At 42.6% G+C, this 23,348-nt stretch overlaps 1 long non-coding RNA gene across 1 annotated transcript; it reads right to left on the bottom strand.

Annotated features, from left to right (window-relative positions):
• Positions 1 to 257: 257 nt before the first annotated feature.
• Positions 258 to 15,177, bottom strand: LOC125485423. The gene is made up of 3 exons (XR_007264151.1): positions 15,065 to 15,177; positions 14,474 to 14,634; positions 258 to 592 (listed from the first exon to the last, which is right to left on the bottom strand). It is a non-coding gene; the product is annotated as an uncharacterized LOC125485423 (long non-coding RNA).
• Between the last annotated feature and the right edge of the window lie 8,171 nt (positions 15,178 to 23,348).

Raw genomic sequence — 23,348 nt, 5'->3', positions numbered from 1 at the left:
GACTAGGGGACATATTTTTAAGGTGAGAGGAGAAAGATTTAAAAAAAAGACGAGGGACAATTTTTTTTGCACAGAGAGTGGTTCGCGTGTGGAACAAATTTCCTCAAGAATCAGAGGGTGCGGGTACAGTTACAACGTTTAAAAGAAATTTGGATAAGTACATGAATAAGAAATGTTTGAAGTGATATGGAACAAGTGCAGCAGGTGGAACTAGTTTAGTTTGGGAACATGGTTGGCATGGACTAGTTGGACTGAAGGGTCTGTTTCCATGCCGTATGACTCTATGACTCTGAAGGAATAACTCACGTAATCATAACTCATAGACAATACATGTCTCTGTTGTGTTACGTCTCACACCTCATATGCAATATACCTTTAAGAGACACATTCATAATCCCAGCGCTGTATCATGGTGCTGGATCTGAGGGCGTAAAGGTCTCTCTCAGTCTCCTTCTTACCGGGACCACTTGCAGCATGACATACCAGTTGGTTCCATCATTTTGTCTCTTCAATTTGGTACCAAGAGGGGAATTTCTGTGACATCATCTCTCCTCATTTGGCGTGAACACCATCTAGTGCTGCTACTACACACCTGCATTTGTTAAAAAGACAATCCCAAAGACATCATTCATTAAAGTGGTGACAACACTGAAAAATAAAGAAAGAAGCAAAAAAGCAGAAAAATAAAACAGAATAGTAGCCCAAGTAAGAGGAAGGAACAACAATACTTGTACTCTACTTCCAGGGAAAAATAAGACCTTCAACAACAAAAAAAACAAACATTTAATTATGGATTAAGCAAAGAATTTAACCCACACAGACACAAGGAGAATGTGCAAACTCCACACAGACAGACACCCGAGGGTTGAATTGAACACAGGTCTCTGGTGCTGTGAGACAGCAGTGCTAACCCCTAAGGCACTGAAGAATATTGGGAAATCTGGTTTCAAAGGCCAAGCCAGGATTCAAAAGAAGACCAAGGAACCATTAAATTTGATACACCACAACACTGGTGCCAGGAAAGTTTCAAAAACATGCATAAACACAAATGTATCAATGAAATGCACAATAACTGAGCAATACATAAAGCTTGGATAATGACCAAGCATTTCACATTGTCTACCTTACAAAACCAGGTCAAAAGTATAAGGTGATGAGAGCTTTTCTGACAATTAGCCCAAAAAAGAGTGATTTATTGTCAAAGCCAAAAATCAACAAGGAGCGAGTGTCAACATATTACCATGATGCATCTTAAGATGCATACTCCAACAATTGGTGCCCCATGGTACGGCCTACAAGAAACCATCTCCCAGCATGCATTGGATCTCCAATTTCAGGCACAAGAAGTCTGGCAGCCTAGAAGGCAGAGTTAACGTTTTGAGTCCAGTTGACCCTTCTTCAGAACTGTGTGCAAATCCCATTGTCGCAGATGCTGAAATTCAAACTTATACAATCTCTGCAGTGTGGAAGCAGACCAATCAGCTATTGAGTCCACACTGAACCCTCTGAAGAGCATCCCACTCAGACCCACACCCCCATACCCTATCCCTTTAAGCCTGCATTTCCATGACTAACCCACCTAGCCTGCACATTCCTGGACATAATGGGCAATTTAGCACAGCCAATCCGCCTAACTTGCACATCTTTGGACTCAGTAAGTATCTAGAATTGAAAGCTAGGGCAAACGGTGACTGCAAACTGCAAATTGTCATAAAAACCCCACTGGATTCACTAATTTCCTTCAGGAAAGAAAATTTGCCATCCCTACCCAATGTGGGCCTGCACGTAACTCCAGACCCACAGCAATGTGGCTGACTCTCAACTGCTCCTCTGAAATGACCCAGGAAGCCATGCAGTTCAAGGGCAATTATGGATGGGCAATAAATCCTGGCTCATTCAGCAACTCCCACATCTCATGAAGGAAAAAAATTGTTTTAATGTTGCTAATCACAATGCATTCAGCACAAAAACACTTTCCTCAATAACTGCCTAACTTGCCCTGAGTCGGTGGGAAATTACTGAATGAATGCTGTTAAGTCAAGGGGGTTTCGTTGATGAAAAGATGGAAGATTATCCTATATAGATGATCTTAATATAAAAGTTGTTTGGGAACAACTTACATCATAGGACAGAGATTCATCTGAGCAGCTGTGCATTTTGCTTTTAAAGAGGTAACTGAGAGCCTCTGTTACTGAATAAATAAAACTGCTGATCCCAGGCTGCACACCTTGCTGGTGTGTGCATCTCCTGTTCTCTGACTCAGGTTCAGTGAAAATTCACTCACACTGAGGAATGGAATTATCAAATACTGAAATGAGTCTGCCATCAAACTCTGCCTTCCCCACCACCCCCCCCAAAAAGCTGAGGGAGAGTTTATCCAGTGCGCAGGATCAGTGTGGAAAGAATGTTCCCATTTCCCTGACCCTTCCTTGTAAATTCAAGCATTTGTATCTGAAATAATTCCACAGAGGCCAGTATCCCATCACCAAGACCCCCTTTATTTATATGTGGAGAGCCCTTGACACTGGTCCAGCTCCCTCAGAGCCAGCTCTCAGAGTGAAAGGATCCGCATAATCGATGTGGAACTGAGTCCAGGGTTACCCGGCCATTCCCACAAGTGTGAGGGAGGTGCTGGCAATAATTTCTTTGCTTGTTGGTACTCTGGGCACTGTTCCCTCAACGCAACAATGTCTGCAGCCAATCCTGGCCACCAGACATAGCTTCTCTCCAACGTCTTCGTTTTGGAGACCCCTGGACGACCCTGGTGGAGTTCAGCCAGTAACTGGCAGCGACTTTTGCTTGGAACAATCACTCTTGCTCCCCAAGATAATATGTCGTCGTCTGCTGGAATCTGGTCTCTCTGGGTCCAAGAAAGTTTCAATTCCGGTTGTGATGGCCCTTTCGTTACCCCCATCACCACCAACTGTTTCAGTTTCGCCAGGACCGGACCTTTCTGCATCCAAAGTTTGATACTGTCAGCTCTGACTGGAAGTGTGTCCAGAAAATTCCAAGGCTAGGTGGATTGGCCAAGCTAAATTGCCCATAATGTTCAGGGATGTGTAGGTTAGGTGTGTTAGCCATGGGAAGTGCAGGGTTACAGGGAAAGCGTAGGGGGATGGTTCTGGGTGGGATGATCTTCAGAGGGTCAGTGTGGACTTGTTGGGCTGAGTGGCCTGTTTCCACACTGTGAGGATTCTATGAAAATTTAAAACCATTATGGACTCTCTCAGCGGTGGTACCACCAGTGGCAAACCTGCCAGTGGGAAGCAGCACAATGTATCTGTATTCACTACTTGGCCTCCTGGACATTGTTCCAACTTGTAATTATACGCAGTTAGTATTAGAGCTGAAGCTATGGGCAACACTGCCTTGTCCTCTTTAAGTAGACCTAGCAGGGTTTTTGGTCCATTATTATTTCAAACGTATGCTTGTAAAGATATTGGTGGAACTTCCTGACTCCAAATATGACCGCCAAATCTTCCTTCTGTATTTGGGCATATTTACGCTCTGCATTAGTCAAAGTCCTGGATGCATACACCATTGGGTGTTCCTCTGCGTGGGCCACCTGTGAGCTAATACTAACCCAATGCTGTACAGGGAGGCATCACATGTCAACACCAGATCTCACTTGGGATCATAGTGTGCCAACACCTTAGAGGATGATGGAATAAAAACAAATTTGTTGGAAAAGCTCAGCAGGTCTGGCAATATGTGTGAAGAAGAAAACAGAGTTAACATTTCAGGTCCAGTCACTCTTCCTCATAGCTGATGGTGGCTGGGAAAATGTCAGTTTATATGCAGAAAATAGGGAGGGGGATGGGATAGGGAATAAACGATAGGTTAGAGCCTAAAGAGAGAGAAGTGCTAAAACAAAGTTGCTGGAAAAGCTCAGCAGGTCTGGCAGCATCTGTGAAGGAAAAAACAGAGTTAACGTTTTGGGTCCGGTGACCCTTCCTCAGTTCTGAGGAGTTCTCAGGAAGGGTCACTGGACCCGAAACGTTAACTCTGTTTTTTCCTTCACAGATGCTGCCAGACCTGCTGAGCTTTTCCAGCAACTTTGTTTTTGTCCCTGATTTACAGCGTCCGCAGTTCTTTCGGTTTTTATGAGAGAGAAGTGCAGTTGGATAGACAAAGAGTTGATAACGATCAGGCTGGGAGGGTGAATAGTTGTTAATGGGGACTGTTGGTGACTAACAACAGGTAACAGGTGGCAGCCGATGTGGTAACAAGGCCTGGTGTGTGGGGTAGGGGGCTGGGACATCGGAGAGTTTAGACCCTAAAATTATTGAACTCGATACTGAGTCCAAAGGGTTGCAGGGTTCCCAAGCAGAAAATGAAGTGTTGTTCTTCCAGCTTGCGCTGAGCTTCGCTGGAACACTGCAGCAAGCCAAAGACAGAAATGTTGGCCAATGAACAGAGGGGTGAGTTAAAGTGGCAGGCAACAGGTAGCTCAGGGTCTTTTTTGCGAGCAGAATGTAGGTGTTCTGCGAAGCGGTCACCTAGTCTACCTTAGAGGATGATAGCTGTTTCTTCATTTCCCTGAAAGCTATGGCTTGGCTGTGCAACTATTTCCAAGGCTGACTCTTTTTTAACAGTGGATGCAAAGGTGCCAGGATGGAGGTCAGATTACGTTTGAACTTTCTGTAATAATTCAACAACCCAAGGAAAGACCTAAGCTCTGGTGCAGAGGTGGAAGCCGGGCACCTTTGACTACCTTCACCGTATCTTCTAAGGGTGTAACGTGGTCTGTCAACTCCACAGCTCAAATAGATCACCTGGGGTGCCTGGATCAAACATGTTTCCCTTCTAAGGAATACACTTGCCTGGGAGAAATGTCTAAGACTGTGTATGAGTTCTCTAAATGCTCCTTATTAGTCTTCCCTGTTATTAGCGCGTTATCTAGATAAATGGCAACCTAGGATGAACATTGCAAAATGTTCTCCATTGTCCGCTGAAGACTGCACAGGCTGATGATACCCCAAATGGCAGTTTTGTATGTTGGTACAAACCCTTATGGGTATTAATTATAGCATACTTCTGGGAATCCTCATCTAACTGCAATTGCAAGTACGGATGGCTCATGCTACCAGCTTTGCATATACCTCCTCTTTATGAAGGATTGGTATTTACCCAGCTGCGAAAAGCACTTTACTGTTTGTTTAAAATCCCCACAAAGGCGAACCGACCTATTGGGCTTCACAATCAGTACGACGGTGCTGCCCATTCCGCAAACTGGACTGGTTTGATGATTCCTTCACCTTCCAGCCTCCTGATTTCTGCCTCTACTTTTGCACGAAAGGCAAATGGCAGTGAACGGGCCTTACAGAATCGTGGAATTGCTTCTTGGTCAACATGCAAGGTGGCCTTGGCTTCTTTGATAGTTCCTCGACTTTCCTGGAAGACTTCAGGGTATTTATAGAGTCATAGAGACATACAGCACAGAAACAGACCCTTCAGTCCAACTTGTCCACACCAACCAAGTTTCCCAAACTAAACTTAGTCCCACTTGCCTGCGTTTGGCCCATATCCCTTTAAACCTTTCTTATTCATATACCTGTCCAAATGTCTTTTAAACATTGTAACTGTATCTGCATCTACCACTATCTCTGGCAGTTCATTCCACATATGAACCACACTCTGTGAAAAAGTTGCCCCTTAGGTCCCTTTAAAATCTTTCTCCTCTCACTTTACAAATATGCCCCCTAGATTTCAACTGTCACACCCTAGGGGAAAGACTTTTGATATTCACCTTATCTATGCCACTCATAATTGTATAAACTTCTATAAGGTCATCCCTCAACCTCCTAAGCTCCAGTGAAAAAATATCCCAGCCTATCTAGCCTTTCCTCTTTTAAACCCTCCATTCCCATCAGCATCTTGGTAAATCTCTTCTGAACCCTCACCAATTTAGTAATTTCTTTTCAATAGCAGGGCAACCACAACTGTGCACTGTATTCCAAAAGTGGCCTCACCATCATCCTGTACAATCTCAACATGATGTCACAACTTCTATACTCAATGGTCTGAGCAACGAAGGCAAGCGTGCTAAATGCAGGGCTTGATTAGGAGTAGTCAGCATGGCTTCATGCGTGGGAGATCATGCCTCACAAATCTGTTAGAGTTCTTTGATGAAGTGACCACAAAGGTTGGTGAGGGCAGGGTGGTGGTCGTAACCTATACAGATTTCAGTAAGGCCTTTGTTAAGGTTCCACGTGATAGACTGCTCTGGAAAGTTAGATTGCATGGAATCCAGGGAGAGTTGGCAAATTGGATACACATTTGGCTTGATGGTAGGTAGCAGAGAGTAATAATAGAAGGATACTTGTCTGACTGGAGGCCTGTGACTAGTGGTGTGCCTCAGGGGTCGGTGCTGGGCCCATTGCTGTTTGTTATCTATATCAATGATTTGGATGAGAATGTACAAGGCATGGTTAATAAGTTTGCGGACGACACTAAAATAGGTGGTATCATGGACAGTGAGGAAGGTTGTCAGAAATTTCAGCAGGATCTTGATCAGCTGGGGAAGTGGGCTCAGAAATGGCAAATGAAGTTTAATATAGAGAAGTATGAGGTGTTGCATTTTGGCAAGTCAAATCAAGGTAGGAGTTTCATGGTGAATGGTAGGGCCTTAAGGAGTGTAGTGGAACAGAGGGGCCTTGGAGTTCAGGATCTCAGGTTCTCTGAAAGTGGAGTCACAGGTAGACAGGGCGGTGAAGAAGGGTTTTGGCACACTGGCCTTTATCAGTCAGGCCATTGAGTATAGAAGTTATGTTGCAGCTGTACAGGACGTTGGTGAGGCAGCACTTAGGGTACTGTGTTCAGTTTTGGTCACCTTGCTATTGGAAGGATGTTATGAAACTAGAAAGAGTGCAGAAGAAATTTACAAGGATGTTGCCAGGACTCAAGGGACTGAGTTATAGGGAGAGGTCAGATAAGCTAGGACTTTTTTCTTTAGAGCGTAGGAGACTGAGGGGGGAATCTTATAAAAATGTATAAGATCATGAGAGGCAAGCATAGGGTGAATGCACTCAGTGCTTTTCCCAGGGTTGGGGAATCGAGGATGAGAGGGCATCAGTTGAAAGTAAGAGGGGGGAAGAATACATGGGAACCTGAGGGACAACTTTTTTACACAGAGGGTGGTACGCATATGGAATGAGCTGCCAGCGGAAGTGGTTGAGGCAGGTACATTAACAACATTTAAAAGGCATTTGGATGAATATACGGATAGGAAAGGTTTAGAAGGATATGGGCCAAGTGCAGCAAAATGAGGTTAGCGTGGATGGACATTTTAGTTGGCATGGACCAGCTTGGGTTGAAGACCCTGTCTCTGCACTGTAGGACCCTATGACTCTATGCCTCTTTAACCACCCTGTATAGCTGTGACACAAATTTCAAAGAGTTATGTACCCGAACCATTAGATCTCTCTGTTCAACAACACTACCCAGGGCCCGATCACTAACTGTACAAGTCCTGCCCTTGTTCGTTTTACCAAAATGAAACCCCTTGCATTTATCCAAAGTAAACTCCATCTTCCACTCTTCAGCCCATTGGCCCAATTGATCAAAGATCCCTTTGTAATCTTAGATAAACTTTTTCACTGTCAACTACACCACCAATTTTGGTATCAACCACAAACTTACTAAGCATGCCTCCCAAATTCTCATCCAAATCATTTATATAAACTACAAACAAAAGTGAACCTAGCACTGATCCCTTCAGAACACCGCTGGTCACAGGCCTCCAGTCTGAAAAACAATTCTACACCACCATCCTCTGTCTCCTACTGTCAAGCCCATTTTGTATCCAATTGGCAAGCTCTCCCTGAATTCCATGTGATCTAACTCAACTAATTAGTTTACCATGTGGAACCTTGTCAAAGGCTTTACTAAAGTCCCTGTGGACAACATCTGCCACTCTGCCCTCATCAATCTTAGGTGCTCAAAAAACTCAATCAAGTTTGTGAGACACAATTTCCCTCACACAAATCCATACTGACTATCCCTAATCATTCCTCACCCCTCCAAATGCATGTAAATCATATCTCTCAGATTCCCCTCCAATAACTTACCCACCACTGATGTCAAACTCACAGGTCTGTAGTTCCCTCACTTTTCCTTGCAGTCTTTCTTAAATATGCGTGATACGGTGGCTCATTCATTCGTACTGCTGCCCTACATCGCCAGGTACTGGGGTTTGGTTCTGTGTGCAGTTTGCATGTTCTCCCTGTATTTGTGTGGGTTTTATCCGGGTGCTCTGGTTTTGTCCCACAGTCCAAGAAATGCAAATTAGGTGGATTGGCCATGCTAAATTGCCTATAGTGTCCAGAGAGGTGCAGGCTAGGTGGATTAGCCAAGGGAAACGTGGGGTGACAGGGATTGGATATGAGGGGGGTGGTGGGTCTGGGTGGGTTGCTGTTTGAGGGTTAGTGTGGACTCAGTAGTTGAATGGACTGCTTCAACACTGTAGGCATTTTGTGATTCTAAAGGCACAACATTAGCCACCCTCCAGTCTTCGGGCACCTCACCTGTGGCTGCTAATGATACAAATATCTCTTCTAAGGGCCCCACAATTTCTTCCCTAATTTCCCACAATGTCCTGGGATCCACTGGATCAGGTCCTGGAGATTTATTCACCTATATGTTGTTTTTAAGACCTCCAGCACTTCCTTTTCTGTAATGTGAACTGTTTTCAAGACATCAATATTTATTACTCTTGAGTTCCCTTGCTTCCACTTCTTTCTCCACAGCAAAAACAGACGCAAAATCCTTGTTCAATACTCAGGCAGCCATTTTCTGATCAAAAGATGTTAAGCCTGTCTAAATGAGTCTCTCTCAACCAATTTTGCCTTAACAAGCTTGGGCCTGAGCCTTTTACCATGATCAGTGCTTCACATAAAGAGACCAGAACTGAAGTCTGTAATGGTTCCTCGTTATAGGTTCTAAACCTGGCCAAGGTCTTGCACAAACTTAAGGGCTAGAGTCCACAGTGAATTTTGCTAAAAACTGATTCTGCGTTCACTGAAATAGCTGCACTGGTATCGACTTCCATTAGATCCATATGGCCATTTAACCAGACGTTTATTTTGACTGGTTCGGATTTGGATGTTGCTAAGCAATTTAACTGTTCCAAACCAGGTGTAGGTAGACTTTCCAGATTCTGCACTCTCCCGGATACCAGCCTATGAGTTCTCTTACTTAATTTAGACTTAGTAGGACTCCTTTGCTATCTCAAGTCCGCATACTGGCAGCAACTGCAATGGCTTGCTGACCTGGATCCTAAGAAACTTTTAACCATTTGGCCGAGGCTTGGCTTTGTTTTGGGGTTTTGCTGTGGGCTGACCCAGAGTCCCTCTGTTTAGGATATGTCCTGAGTGATGCTGTGCAATTGCCTTCCCTCAACTGCTGTCCCCCAAGCTCAGTCGAACTGATCAGGGTGTCCGCTTCCATTGGAATACCCTGCAGCTCATATGCCTCACTTGCCATATTTACAATGATAAAGCTTGTTGTAGTGCCTGTTTAAGGTCCAACGGGGCTTCAGCTAGGAGGCGCTTTTGCATGGTCACGTCCTTTATCCCACATATCAAATGATCTCTCAACATCTCATTAAGGGTTAAACCAAAGTCACATGCCTCTGCCAGTCGTCTCAAACTAGTCAAAAATCCTGATATGGATTTCCCTGGTTCCCAAATTGCCGAACAAAAATGATAGTGTCTCAGAGTTAAAGGAGGGTTGGGGTTGTAATATTCCTTAACTGAATCCATCAAGTCTTGAAAGGTTTTAGTATCTTGTGCCTCAGGGGAATTTTGGCTCATAATAACTGAAAAAGCTGCAGATCCACAAGCTGTCAGGAGACTTTCTCGTTGCTTTTCATTTGCCCCAATGTCATTTGCCTGGAAAAAATAGCGCATTCTTTCTAGATACTGAGCCCAGTCTTCGGCAGGATCAAATGAGTCAAGCTTCCCAAATAACAGCATGATGCTAGCAATGTTTACACTAACTCAAAGCCGACTGTTACAAGCGAGTTTCTTCAAGAATGTGCTTTATGCTCATAGCCACTGAAAAATCTCCACAGAGGCTGGTATCCTGTCACCGAATCACTCTGGAGAGTCTTTGACATTGACATTGACATGCTTCCTCAGAGCCAGAGTGAATAGAACCTCTGACTCTCCTGTTTTTGTCTGTCAGCCAGGGCTCCCTGATTGGACCAGATTAACAGCCCCAATCAGGGAACTCATATTCTATGAGGTCCATCTGGCTGACCTCATTACAATTACTACAGTGTCTTTTTCTTATTAAAACTCTATCACCGATTCCCCTTGAGCATCCAATTGTGATAATGTCACATGCTCTTGTTGCATCCTTGTATCAGAAAAAAGGTCTCTAACTTGCTCTTTAATATTGTAGCACTATAGGAAGCTTATGCTGAGCCCACTCCTTCCCTACAGTCTCCCGAGGTCCTCATGCCCATCTGATTCTGGCCTTGTGCATCCCTGAGAAATGTGGATGTACAAAGGGATCTGGGTGTCCTTGTACACCAGTCACTGAAAGTAGACAGGCCAGTGCAGCAAGCAATGAGGAAGGCAAATTGCATACTGGCATTCATTGCCAGAAGATTTGAGTTCAGTAATAGGGATATCTTACTGGACCTGGAATATTATGTGCGGTTTTGGTCTTCCTACCGAAGAAAGAATATACTTACCCTGGTGAGAGTGCAGTGAAGGGTCACTAGGCTATTAATGGGGTGGCAGGATTCTATCAGGAGAGATTGGCTCCACCGATCCTGTATTAACTGCAGTTTAGAGGGATGAGAGGGGATCCGAATGAAACATAAATTCTAACAGGGCTGGGCAGACTAGTACAGGGAGGATATTTTCCCTGGGTGGGGATCCTAGAAATCAAGGATTTGGATACAGTCTTTGCGTGAAAACGTTGCCCCTTAGATCACTTTTAAATCTTTCCCCTCTCACATTAAACTTATGCCCTTTAGTTGTGGACTCCTCTAACCTGGAAAAAACATATTGACTGTTCACCCTATCCATGCCCCTCATGATTCTATAAACCTCTATAAAGTTACCTCTCAGCTTCCAATGCTCCAGGGAAACTAGCCCCAGTCTATTCAGCCTCTCCCTATAGGTCAAATCCTCCAACTCAGCAACATCCTTGTAAATCTTTTCTGCACCCTTTCAAGTTTAACAACATATTTCCTGCAGGAGGGAGACCAGAATTGAACTCACTATTCCAAAAGTGGCCTAACCAATGTCCTGTACAGCCGAAACAAGACATCCCAATTCCTATACTCAATGCTCTGACCAATAAAAGCAAGTGTACCAAGCACCTTCTTCACTACCCTGTCTACCTGCGACTCTGCTTTCAAGGAACTATGAACCTGCACCTCAAGATCTCTTTGTTCGGCAACACTCCCTAGGACCTTACCATTAAGTGTATAAGTCCTGCCCTGATTTGCCTTTCCAAAATGCAACACCTCACATTTATCTAAATTAAACTCCATCTGCCACTTCTCAGCCCATCAGCACATCAGATCAAGATCTCATTGTACTTTGAGGTAACCTTCTTCGCTGTCCACTACACCACCAATGTTGATGTCATCTGCAAATTTACTAACAATTCCTCCCACATTCACATCTAACTCATTTATATAAATAACAAAAAGCTGTGGACCCAGCACCGATCGTTGGAACACACCACTAGTCCAAAAAACAACCCTCTACCACCACCCTCCGTCTCCTACTTCAAGTCAATTTTGTATCCAAATAACTGGTTCTCCCTGGATTCCATGTGATCTAGCCTTGCTAACCAGTTTACCATGCAGAATCTTGTTGAAGGCCTTGCTGAACTCCATATCGACAATTTCCACCATTTTGCCTTCATCAATCCTCTTTGTCACTTCTTTAAAAAACTCAACTATGTTAATGAGACACAATTTCCAACGCACAAGGCCATGTTGACTATCTATGATCAGTCCCTGCCTTTCCAAATACATGTAAAACCTATCCCTCACAATCCCCTCCAACAAGTTACCCACCAGTGACATCAGGCTCACTGGTCTAAAGTTCACTGGTTTCTCCTTACCACCTTTCTTTAATAATGGTAGCACAGTAGCCAATCTCCAGTCTTCCGGCAACTCAGCTGTGGCTATCGATGATACAAATATTTCAGCAAGAGGCCCAGCAATCACTTCCCTAGTTTCCTTCAGAGTTCTAGGTACACCTGATCAGGTCCCGGAGATTTATCCACCATTATAAGACGTCTAGCATCTCCTCCTCTGTTACATGGACACTTTTCAAGACATCATTCTTTATTTCTCCAAGTTCTCTAGCTTCCATATCCTTCTCCACAGTAAATACTTGATTAATATTTCGCCCATCTCCTGCAGTAACCATTGTTGAGGGGCCCTATTCTCTCCCTAGTTACTCATTTTTGCCAATAACGTATTTGTAGAATCTCTTTGGATTCTACTTAACCCTGTTTGCCAAAGCTATCTCATGTTCCCATTTTGCCCTCATGACTTCTCTCTTGAGTATACTCCTACTGCTCTTACACTCCTCGAGGAATTCACTCGATCCCAGCTGTCTATACCTGCCACATGCCTCTTTCTTTTTCTTGGCCAGAGCTTCAATGTCTGTAAACATCCAGCATTCCCTACACCTCCCAGCCTTGCCCTTTACACTAATAGGAACATACTGCCTCTGAACTCTCATTATCTCATTTTTGAAGGCCTCCCACTTTCCAATTACCCCCTCACCTGCAAATAGCCTACCCCAATCAGCTTTCGAAAGTTCTTGTCTAATACTGCCAAAATTGGCCTTACTTTAATTTAGAGCTTTAACTTTTAGATCTGGTCTATCCTTTTCCATAACTATTCTAAAACAAATATAATTATGATCACTGGCCCCAAGGGCGCCCTCATTGACACCTCAGTCACTTGCCCTGCCTTATTCCCCAAGAGTGCGTCAACTTTTGCTCCTTGTCTAATAGGTTCATCCACATACTGAATCAGAAAATTTTCTTGTACACACTTAACAAATTCCTCTCCATCCAAGCCCAATTGCTGTCCCAGTCTATGTTTGCAAAATTAAAATTCCCGACCATAACCACTCTATTATTCTCACGGATAACTGAGATATCCTTATGAATTTGTCTCTCAATTTCCTGCTGACTATTGGGTGGCCTATAGTACAAACCCAATATGGTGATCATCCCTTTCTTATTTCTCATTTCCACTCAAATAACTCCCCTGGACATACTCCCAGGAATATCCTGCCTGAGTACCGCCGCAATGTTATCCCAAATCAAAAATGCCATTCCCCCTCCTCTCTTGCCCCCCCTTCTATCCTTCCTATGGTATCTATATTCTGGAACATTAAGCTGCTAGTCTTGCCCTTCCTTGAGCTATGTTTCTGTAATTGCTATGATATCTCAGTCCCATGTTCCCAACCATGCCCTGAGTTCATCTGCCTTACCTGTTAGGCCTCTTGCTTTGAAATAAATGCAGTCTACTTTATCAGTCCTAACTCATTCTCTGCTTTGCTCTTGCCTGCCTTGGCTATTTTATTTCTCCTCTTCTCATCTGTACCAGCCTCAGACTTATCTCTTTTATCCCTATCTCCTTTGTCCCACACTCCCAAACCTTCCCAATTTACTAGTTTAAAGTCTCCTGAATAGCACTAGCATATTGGTCCCCTTCCAATTCAGGTACAAACCATACAGTTCACGTCTGCCATCAAAGAGATTTCCTTATTCAAAAAATGGGTCAAAAACTTTATTTTCAGCAAAACAGACACTGCGTTTTCAAGAAATCATGTGATTTAAGCGAAATGACTAGAGAAGCTGTCTGGAGGGATAATTGCTGAAATGTTTGCTAGGTTGAGCTTTTATGACCCAGAGACAGATGGAAAGGCCAGTAGCAGATTCAATTTGGAAGGAAGGATCTACACCAGCAGATGTGCGGTTTAGCAGTCCAAAGTTGTCGAAATAACTGGAAAAAGCCCTCGAGATTTTTTTTTTCTTAGAGTTCAATGAAAAAAGCCAATGTTTTAACCTGAGTTTGTGACCTCAGGGAGAGAATCACTACAGCCACTATAAGCACCAAATTATGATGAGCCATTAAAACTGGCGGCTGATGCCAACAATGTTGGTGGTACCGCTGTGGCATTACAGGAAGGGATTGAACAATCAGTCAGTTACTTTTCCTGAAAACTGAATTTGGACCAACAAAAATATTCAATAGTGGAGAAAGAGACCCTGGGCCTGGTGTTGGCTCCACAACATTGTGAAGTCTACATATGCAACAACTGTGTGGAGATTGTTATTCGTATGGACCACAATCCTGTAAACCTCCTTGAATGACCCCATAATAAAAACTTGAGATGATTTCATTGGCATATAATGCTAGAACTGAATTACAAGGGGTCCCCAGTTTATGAATGTCTGACTTTCAAACGCTCATACTTACAAATGTGATCCAATAGAGTGGTGTAATTCTAAATATCCAATGTGTAAACATTTCCTGCGCTTGCAAATGGCTGTTTTATAATGTCCTGCATTGTGTTCCAACTTGCACACAAAACAACTTGCGAATAGACATAGGAACGAAATCCATTTGTAACCCGGGGACTGTATTTGAAAGAAGAAACAAAATTATGCCAGATGCTTTGTCAAAAGCAAATATGTAGGAAATATGTCATGAACATATGTCATGACTTTGTAGAATATGATGACTATAATAATTGTTGTCTATTTAAAGTAAATACGTTATTGTTACCAAAGTAAAATACAATGAGTGACAAGTGGGAATTTCAATAGAAATTACAAATGCCTCTAAAAGATAATTTTTCATTCTTTTCTGGGGTAGGTGTGATGAAGGATTTAATATACTATTATTTGGGCAATTGAATTGTAAAGTAGAAGTAAATGGGTTTTTGGTTTTCACTTCTGTCAAAGTAACTTGTCTTTTTTATGAGTCAGAAACTCTTTTTTTTAAAGCAGAAAAAGACGGCATTTTCAATAAATCATGTGACTTAAGCTAAGCAACTCAAGAAGCTACCTGGTGAGATTGCTGAAGTGCTTACTATGTTAAGCTTTTATGACTCAGAAACAGATGGAAAGGCCAAATGCCACAAGCATGGTTCCATTCAGGAGACAGCATCCACACCAGCAGATGTGCTGTTTAGCAACCTGAAAGTAGTCAAAACACAAAAAAAAGTCATAGAATCATACAATATGGAAACAGACCCTTCAGTTTAACCAGTTCACACTGACCATGTTCCCAAACTAAACTCATCCCATCTTGGCCCATATCCCTCCAAACCTTTCCTATTCATGAACTTATCCAAATGTCTTTTAAACGTTATAACTGTACCTGCATCCATCACTTCCTCTGGCAGTTCATTCCACACACGAACCTTTCTCTGTGTAAAGAAGTTGCCATCAGGTCCATTTTAAATCTTTCTCTTCTCACCTTAAAAATATGCCTCCTAATTTTGAACTGCCCACCCTAGGGAAAAGACCCTTGCCATTCACCCTATCTATGCCGCTCTTTTCTCAGAGTTAAATGGGAAAAGGGGGGGTGGGGGGTGGGGGGAGGTGGGGGAGAGAAAGACAGAATCACATCTGGTGAATGTGTCACCGAAGGGAAACATGCACAACGTCATCAGTTGAGTAAGAAATTAAAGAGTGAAGATAAGAGTGACACTTCATTGGGGTTGAGTATCTGTAAAATAATTGCTGGGAAAAAAGATTGAATCCTTTTGTTATTTATGCATGGATCTTTATAAATATCACCTATTTTCTTTTATGTCATAAATTTATATTCTTTGTGCAGAATACTTTGGTAGTCTATCAAGTCAGGGTTGTGTTTGGGGTCCGACTTGTTGAGTATTACCACCAGGTGGACTCATAATGGATTGAAACAGATGGACTGGCTATCATTGGTCCTCCAGCTTGCATTGATCTACACACTATCACTGTCCATGGGTGACAGATCTGTCAGTTGCAACACCAAAGATTAGAGACCACAACATTGATTTCACACAGTACATTAATGCACTCTTCCAAGGTGTGCAAGAAATGGAATGTACAACACATGACCTCTTTTCCTCATTAGCCTCAGTTGAACGGTGACACGCAGACACTGTTACTGTAAAACCCGCGATCATTAGCTACAAAGACACTTACTAAGATTTTCAGGTAGTTAAGTGTTACATCTATGTGTGACTCCTTTAGGCAACAGTTTACACTCACAAGCAGCTCTCATGTTCAGGAAACATATCTACCCAGTTCTTCTATCTCTCACAGCCACCACCCAACAATACGTGCATGATGAATCGTTGGTGAAAAGGTAGAAAATGGTTCAAGCAAATGGTATGAATATGTAGACAGGTACCCCTAACTTGAATCAGGAGAAAACATGCAAGTTTGAGACTTTTGCACAAACACATGGGTCCGTGGAGCGAGACTATATCATTTTGTCCAGCCTGAGTCATATACTGTTGAAATGAGTAATGGTCAAGTCCTGTGAAGAAATTGACAATACATCTGAATTACATATAATCAGTCTGGCAGGAGAACACTTGGCTACTGAAGCTATCATCCTGGACAACAACCAGACATCTGTGTTAAATGATACATATCTATCCATGATGATAAATGGCACACTGTAGAGTTAAGCTACACAGCCAAGTTGTAATAGCTGTACGAGGACTAGATATGGTCATGTTTTACATTCACCAAAATGTTATTTGAATGTACAGAAACAATTTTACCAAAAATTGGCAAATTTGAAGCGTTTCATGGAGCATTTCTGATCGTGAGCTCTGGTAAGTTATTTCATTCTATTCACCGCCACTTACCTCATTAAATATGCACTACACCTCAATAGCATCTCACATGCACTATCTCATGCTCAGCATTGGAGGAGGCGGTGGCAGGAAGCAGCATCCCAATCCAAGGACCTTCTGAGATTATCATCACCTGCGCCATATTTAAAGCCCAAATGTCCACCAGGTCAATCACTGACAGCCATGAATAGCCCTTCAGAGCAGACGCAGTGGGAGGGCAATGATAAAGAAAAGCTTCCAAGGGCATATAGAATCATAGAGTCTTGCTCACTCCTTTAAGTACAGGTGTTGGGAAGTCATGCTAAGGTTGTACAGGACATTGGTGAAGCCTTTTCTGGAATACTGTGTCCAGTTCAGGTTGCCCTGTTATAGGAAGGATATTATTAAGCTGGAGTAGGTTCAGGAAAGATTTACCAGGATGCTGCTGCAAGTGAAGGGTTTGAGTTATAAACAGAGGTTGAATAGGCTGGAACCTTTTTTCACTGGAGCGTAGAGTTTGAGAGTTGACCTTATAGAAGTTTATAAAACAATGCATGGTATAGATAGAGTTAGTGGTAGTTGTCTTTCCCCTAGGATGGAGGATTTCAAAATTAGTGGGCACGTTTTTTAAGGTGAGAAGAGAGAGATTTAAAAAAGACATGAGGGGCAAATTTTTTTACACAGAGGGTTAGCGTGTGGAATGAACATTCTGAGGAAGTGGTGGATATAGATGCAATTACAACGTTTAAAAGACATTGGATAAGTACATGAATAGGAAAGGTTTAGAAGGATATAGGCCCAGAGTAGGCAGGTGGAACTAGTTTAGTTTGGGATTATGTCAGCATAGCCTGGTTGGACCAAAAGTTTCCATGCTGTGTCCTGTACACCCTCAACATGACTTTCCAACTCCTATACTCAAAGGACTGAGCAATGAAGGCAAGCGTGCTAAACACCTTCTTAACCACCCTATTATATAAGTGGCTTGGGTGAATCTTCATGAGCAACAGGGACTCACATTCATAAATACACTGCCATCATCATCCGTCAGATGGACTGTCATATTAACTGCAGCTCCAAGAATTAACCTCCAGAAGTTACCTGTTCTTAGCACAATAATGTATTAGAACCCTGTCCCAGGGAGTGTTATTCTTTCCCTAACACCCAGTATAGCATCACATCTTTTCATTGTTGAATGTAGGATCAGCGTGTGTTGGAGAGCCTGCAAACAATTGTTAACATCAACTTCGATTAACAGGAGAAATGAAGAAAGCAAACAAAAAAACTTCTGGGAAACAACAGCGACTTGTCTTTTGAGCTCCAGCAAATTTACAATGAATGCAAGAGGACTTCACTTTGTTTTGGAAGCAGGTGCACCTAATGTTGCTCCACTCTTTCATGGTGATGCTCCACCTGCTCATTGTCCTCAACTTTCTCCTCAGAAGAGTGCTGCCCCAATCTCCCAATTCTTTCACACCCATCATGTCCTCTCTGCCTGTTCCAGGTGTGTCGAACACAGCATGCATCTGTGCTTAGATTGTACAGCAGACCTCCCCAGACCAATCCAAGCTGTGGAACCTTGTCTTCTGGAGGCCTATTGTCTTCACCACGATGGTCCATTGCAAGGATGGGCTGCATTGTATCTATGTTTATTTTGTTCTAGATTTGATTATCACATTGGAGGCTGGTCTTCCACATTCCACCCTCTATAAACTTGAGGTCATCCAAAACTCTCTTACTGATGTCTCAACTTGCACCAAGTCCTATTCACCCAGTGTTCAACTTAATCCTAGTCTTAATTTACAAATGTTCAAAACTATTTCTATAATCTCCTTTAGCTTTACAACCCTCCAAGGTACATAAGCTCCCCTAATTCTGGTCCAGTTTTAATTGCCTTCAGTGGCTTAGGCCCCAGGCTCAGGGATATCCTCTCTACACCTCTCCAGTTCTCTTTCCTGCTTTAAGATAGCCTTTAAACTTTGCCTCTTTGACCCAGCTTTTGGCTATCTATCTTAATATTTTATATGGCTCAGCGTCATACTTAGTTTATTAATGCACCTTGGGACATTTTAGTATCTTACAGGCTGTATACAAATGTAATTTATTGTGTTTATTGATACATAATACTTTCATCTAATGCATTTAGAAGCTTTTAGTGGTTTTTAGTGGTTTTTATGGGTCATCTAAACATGAGCTCAGAATTTTGTACAAAGTTAAATTTTGGGATTCTTGTCCACAGTTGCTTAAGATCAGCAGTGGGCCATTCGGATGGTTTTTCAGATGGTTTATGACATTTGCTAAAAAACAGCAGTTCAGATATGACACATTGGCTAATTAGACAGAAAGTGTATCTAACCCATGACAATTAAGGATGGTTTACTCATTCCAGAAGATGAACAGACGGTTGGCACAGAGTGCATTGATCTCAGTAAAGCGGTGAAGGCTACATCCTGCTCTCGAGTCGAAGTGTGAGGGAACTCTTCCCTGGGTCTTCCTCCCCCTTTTCTGGTCCATCTTTCATCTGAGGAAGATGGATGCCTGGTAAGCACTGCCACCTGATTTCTCCTTGATGCTGAGCATTTGTTTAATGCCCTACTTTTAAGGACTGGCACTTTATGTTACATTAATCACCCACTTGAGTCTTCTATCCAATGAGTGCAGGACAGGCCCTGATGACAAGATAGGCACCTCCCTCTTTGCCCAACTCCCAGTTTTCTTTCTAAAGACATGCATAACTATAGCAGTTTCCAATTTAATAATTTGGAATGTCAACAAGGCACACCAGTCTTTCAAGGCAGTATCTGTAGCATTGTTTATGCCATTGCAAAGACAGAAGATCATTTGGAATTTTGCTGTTGACATTTTTTTAGTAATTTAGTGGCTCATAAAAACATGTATTCGGAATTTTCTAAAAAGAAGTAACATTTGTTAGATTTTGGGATTTGGAGCCGCAGTTACCTAATATAGGCAGTCGGCCATTTGCAAATAATTTTCAGATAGTTTATTAAGTTTGTTCGAAAGCAGCTGTCTAGATATTAGTGTATTAGTGAATTTCATTAGTTCCTTGTGATGTAGAAATTAATAGTTCATAAAGGGACCCAGTGTCTTATATATAATTAACCAAAAACAGGAATGGGACAGTGGCAGAGAGCAAAGGGAACCAACTCCCATTTCTGTGATAAAAGACCACCAAAATGAGTGAATGTGAGAACATAATCCCACATAATAAAAATGGAATTATACATATTTGACCCTGCTTAGTCAACGACTTTAATTGCAAAAAGGTAGAATCACGGAGGGCTAAAGAATCCTGTACAATAAAATGGAATTTAACTTATTCATTTACTGTAAGCTAGTGGTCCAGTAAATAATGCAGCACTGCAAGGTTGTATGCGAAATTAGCTCCTCATCAAAATGAATTCCAGACATTTTCAAAAACCACTGATAGGGATTTGAGCCCAGGAACTGGCCAAATAAAAGCACATTTTATTCCACTGAACAGTATCAGGGCAGACTGAAGAATGAGGCCTCTGATGAGTAGACTGTTAGGGTATATGAGTAGACCCACATTACAGAATGCCAATAAGTAATACTAACATTGTCCTGACAAGATGACCCAACAGAAAATAATATGAAGACAGGAAACAAAGGTAATATTAGGTTACACAGGGAAACTAAAGAAGGAAAATCTGTCCTTGTTGGATGAAAAGGTTTAAAGCATTTTAAAAAGATTTGTTCAATGCATTGGTTGTTTGTGCTGAATCAGAAGTAATCCAGAGACATGGCCCTGAAATGAAGGAAACCACAAGCTACAAGTGAACTATAACAACTTCACACCTAAGACTTGTAAACATGAGAAACAGGCAGCTGCCTGGACTACGGACTTGGTTGAAACACTTGAAAAGGAAATGGGAGAGAATCCAGATTTAACAAGCAGCACAGAGACCCAGGCCTGGAGCCAAGGAGAATTAAGGATAATGCCAAGGCGGGCTTGGGAAGTAAGGCAGCTGCTGAACTCAGACCCCAATAACAACGCCAAGTAAATGGCATGAATGATTATTTCTCATTCCTACCGTCTTTTTCATTACACGGTCCAGACTATTGCAGTTAGAGTTCTCTGGTACCAAATATGAGAAGAGAGAATTCAAATTCTAAACCTTCTTGCTGATTCTGCTGCCACTTGATGCTCTGCATGCCATGTTTTTACTTCTAAAACTTTCTGCTCTCTGTTTTGGAAGACACATTAATCCTAGGTCCCATCTATACTTTCAAGTGAACATTGGAGAAACGTCCCATGACACTATTTCCAAAAGGGCAGTTATAAATACTCATAATTTAATCAGCATCACTGAAACAGATGATATGCAGGTGACATTGTTACCTGTGGGATCTTGATATTCATAGAATCATAGATTCATACAGCACAGAAAAGGCCCTTCAGCCCATCAGCTCTGCACTGACATAACTACCACTAAAAGTGGGCTAAACCCAAATTCCTGCACTTGTCTCATATCCTTGAATGTTATGATACAGAGGGATTGTCTTATGAGCAAAGGCTAAACAGTTTGGGACTGTATTCACTGGAATTTAGAAGAATGAGAGGTAATCTCATTGAAACATATTGGCTTATTAAGGGGCTTGACAGGGTAAATGATGAGAGTATGTTACCCTCCTTATGAGAGTATAGGACCAGAGGGCATAGTCTTAGAAGAAATGGCTATTTTTAGACTGAGATAAGAAGCAACTTCTTCTCTCAGAGGATTGAGAGTCTTTGGAAATCCCTATCACAGAGAACAATGGGGGCAGAGTCCTTGGGTATGTTTAAGGCTGAGATAGACAGATTGTTAATCAGTCGGGAATCAAGGGATATGGGGAAAGGGCAAGAAAGTGGATGTGAACCATGATTCCATTGAATGGTCAAGCGGGCCCAAGGGGCTAAATGGCCAATTTTTTTTTTTGTTCATTCATGGGATGAGAGTGTCGCTGGCTAGGCAGCATTTATTGTCCATCCCTAATTGCCAGAGGGCAGTTGAGAGTCAAACACATTGCTGTGGGTGTGGAGTCACACGTAGGCCAGATTAGGTAAGGATGGCAGATTTCCTTCCCTGAAGGACATTAGTGAACTAGACGGGCTTTTCCGACAATCAACAATGGTTTCATGGTCATCATTAGAGTCTCAATTCCAGATATTTTTCTTTATTGCATGTCTGCAACAAGCCTTTGACATATGAGCAGCTATATACAAGTAAAGTTAGTTAGGCAAAGGTAGCCTAAATGAAGAGTTCAGAGAATGCTTTCAGGATAGTAGGAACTGCAGATGCTGGAAAATCTGAGATACCAAGGTGCAGAGATGGATGAACACAGCAGGCCAAGCAGCATCAGAGGAGCAGGAAGGCTGACGTTTCATTTCTGAAGAAGGGTCTAGGCCCGAAATGTCAGCCTTCCTGCTCCTCTGATGCTGCTTGCCTGCTGTATTCATCCAGCTCTAAACCTTGGTATCTCATGCTTTCCGGATAGTTTCTTTGAGTAGAATGATCTTCAACCGACCAGAGAATTGACATTGTGCAATGAAATAGGATTAATTAATGATCTCATTGTGAAGAAACACCTGGAGGTAGTAATGGATATATAACATAATTGAATTATATGTTCAGTTTGAGGGAGAGAGGAGTGGGTCTGAGACTATTTTTTAAAACTTCTTTTTTAATTCATTCATGGGATGAGGGCATCACTTACCCATCCCTAATTGGCCAGACCAGGTAAGGATGGCAGTTTCCTTTCCTAAAGGACGTTACTGAACCCTGGGACAATCGGTTCATGGTCATCATTAGACTCTTAATTCCAGATATTTTATTAAATTCAAATTCCATCATCTGCCATTCGAACCCAAGTCCCCAGAACATCATAGCGGTCTCTGGATTAACAGTCCAGCAATAATACCACCAGGCCATTGCCTCCCCCAAAACTTAAATAAGTGCAGCCGGCGAATGAGTGCAAAACGCTGAGTTGAACTAAATGTGGGAGTTTAGGCAAGTGGGGGAGGGAGGCATCGCTGTGTCCTGTTTCGGTGATTTTTGCAGGGGGCTGGTTTATAGTCGAGGTGCTGCTGGTTAGATCTAAGAGAGGGCTGAGGTGAATACCAGGTTTTGTTGAAGAGGATGAGCAGCAACAAGGTAAGCCCCTTTTTCCCATTAGTCTACTAGCTGTTAAAGGGGTAGAGATGGCAGTCAGTGGAGTGGTATGCCCATCCTGTTAGATGTGGGAGATCAGGGAGCAGTTGGCTATCCCTGGTGACTATGTCTGCAGGAAGTATGTCTGGCTGCAGCTCCTCTCAGGCCGCATGAATAGGTTGGAGCGGCAGTCGGAAGCACTGATGAACATTCAGGAGAGAGAGAGTGATAGATAATAGCTTCGGGGAGGTGGTCACACTGCAGATATAGTCAGGTAGATGGGTGACTGCCAGGAGAGGTAGGCAGATAGTTCAGGAGTCTCCTGTGGCTATCCCCCCCTCAAACA

Source organism: Rhincodon typus, chromosome 19, assembly GCF_021869965.1.
Source record: "Rhincodon typus isolate 14 chromosome 19, sRhiTyp1.1, whole genome shotgun sequence".
NCBI lineage: Eukaryota > Metazoa > Chordata > Chondrichthyes > Orectolobiformes > Rhincodontidae > Rhincodon > Rhincodon typus.
This window is presented reverse-complemented; position numbering and strand designations above follow the sequence as displayed.